This window comes from Engraulis encrasicolus, chromosome 23 (assembly GCF_034702125.1).
Source record: "Engraulis encrasicolus isolate BLACKSEA-1 chromosome 23, IST_EnEncr_1.0, whole genome shotgun sequence".
Lineage (NCBI taxonomy): Eukaryota > Metazoa > Chordata > Actinopteri > Clupeiformes > Engraulidae > Engraulis > Engraulis encrasicolus.
The window spans coordinates 42,234,235-42,236,734 of NC_085879.1; the positions used below are offsets into that span (position 1 = coordinate 42,234,235).

The following is a 2,500-nucleotide window of genomic DNA, read 5'->3' on the forward strand; positions in this document are numbered from 1 at the left end:
ACCAGACACGAGTGGAATTACGAAAACATACAGAAAAAAAACATACAGCTCATTTACCGAACCCTTCCCGCTAATTTTCTGTCTCTCTACTAAGGTCCTATCACAATAAAGCCACAAAAGAAAAAAAAAGAAAAAGAAAACATTACAAAATAAGAAAAAAGAAAACAGTACAGCTTAAGTCTAAAATTGATCTGATTTGTCATTACACATCCATTGTATGGGTGGTTTGGTTTAGCATCCAAATCAGTACCGTACTACAAAGAACAGCAAAGCAAACGTGTTCAGTGTTATAATATAAAGCAATACAGTGCAGCTGATTAAAACATATCTGTGCAAATTAGGGGTCGACCGATACAGGTTTTTTTAATGGCCGATGCGATACCGATTTTTTTTTCACCACCGATACCCGATTTCCGATACCCGATATTTGAGGCCGATATGGGTAAGAAAAAGTTGAAAAAATGACAAATATTCCAGGTCATTTATTTAACATTATCAAATTGAGGTAGAACTTGTAACATTTAAACACCCACTCTAACAATCAAGTAAAGTCTAAAAATCTAGTAATACAAAAATAAAGTGTCTTGGTGCTTTTAAAAAACCTGAATAACATAAAATAATAATTAGGGGTGGGCATAGATTAATTTTTTTAATCTAGATTAATCTCACTGTAATTATGAAATTAATCTAGATTAATCTAGATTAATCTATATCAAAATGGCTCATTCAGAATAGGCACGCTAGCGAAATAATGCCGAAAAAAACCTTGGGGTTTCTTAAGACAGATCGCGCATTAGACCAAAGCTCATCTTTTTTTTCCAAAATGCATCTCATCTTCAAAAAATGGTCATGTTGATACTTGGTTATAAAGCATATGCACAAGCACAAGCACAAGCATGAAGCATAAGATAGGCCTACTGAAATTTGAAAATGAACAGCGCTGTAAGTTGTAGAGGCAAATACAGATAAATCTATCAAACATTACATTTATACAAAATTATTTATTATTTAAAATACTTATATTTATCATTACTATTTAAACAAAATTACCTCAACGATTCAGCATTTCTAATGGAGAGAGAGAGAGGGGGAGAGAGAGAGAGAGAGAGAGAGAGAGAGAGAGATAGAGAGAGAGAGAGAGAGAGAGAGAGAGAGAGAGAGAGAGAGAGAGAGAATCTGCCACTGACTGTAAAAAAAAAAGAGCAGCGGCTCCTTTAAGAGAAGGAGGAGCTCTGCGCGCAGTAGGCGCAGCAGCCCTCAGCAGAGCCAGCCAACTGGCTATCTAGAACCTACAGCACTGGCACACGGCGATTTGGGCAAAACCGGCCAGGTGTTCTCAGAGTTAGAATGCCAGAGGAGTTACAGCTCGAAAAGAATTCAGTTTGCAAAAAAAAAAAAATCAAGCGCGACAACCGCGAGGATTGTTACCTACCGTTTGACATGAGAATATCTCACTGAGTCGCAAATGTGCGCGATTACAACCCAAACATTCAGCGAGTAGATATTGACAGTTTCAGTTGGACAATCTTCAAAATGCATATCACACGGAATGTTTTACAATTATGGCACAGGCAAGATTTCTGGAAGTTGTTTAGGCTATGTGTTCCATGCAATGCGTGAGGAAATGAAGGCTATGTCGGGCTGGTAGCCTACTCACACACAATAGCCTAATGTCTCTTTGTGCTTCACCTCAAACAATGTCTCTTTAGTCTACCACTTATGAAAAAGCACTCAAACAACACCTACCACGGCAGAGTGATTAATGTTTCCAGCATGCAAACATTTCATATTTAGTAGGTCTGCTGAAGCAACAGGTGGAGAGGAGAAACGACTGGAGCGCAGTCTGAACGCGTCTGTGCATACCCAAACTCCAAACCTATATTTTGAGAATAGATTAACGTGCGATATTTTCTTTATCGCGCGACAAGACTCTCACATTATCGCAGCACGTTAACGCCGATAACGGCCCACCACTAATAATAATACATTTTGCGTATCGGCCAAAACCACACGTGTATCGGCCGGTACTTAAAAAGTCCAAATATCGGCCGATATTTATACCGATACATATATCGGTCTATCCTTAGTGCAAATGAATTGGATCAGTATAACCGGGTGGGAATTACAGTATTATGCATCCACATGCATGAGGGAAATTAGATGAATATTGTAAGCCATTACATTATGCTGCTGCTGCTGTTGTTATTAGATGGGAGACCACTAGCTGGGACTGTTGAGCATTACACAGCAGCACGTCACACCACAAAATAGCACGGCTCCGCACAACACAGAAAAGTAAGTTAACAAAAATGAGGCGCACACATGGCTCATGTCAAACTCTCGAAGTCTAGGCGCAGATGGCAAACTTTTTGGTTTTCCTATTATCAGCACAGCACAGCACAGCACAGCACAGCACAGCACAGCACAGCACAGCACAACACAGCACAGCACAGCACAGCACAGCACAGCACAGCACAGCACAGCACAGCACAGCACAGCA

The 2,500-nt window shown here is 39.9% G+C and overlaps 1 protein-coding gene across 2 annotated transcripts in view; it reads right to left on the reverse strand.

Annotated features, from left to right (window-relative positions):
* golm2 (golgi membrane protein 2) overlaps positions 1 to 2,500 on the reverse strand; it is a 59,962-nt gene that overhangs the window by 21,441 nt on the left and 36,021 nt on the right. The gene's annotated exons all lie outside the window — the stretch shown is intronic.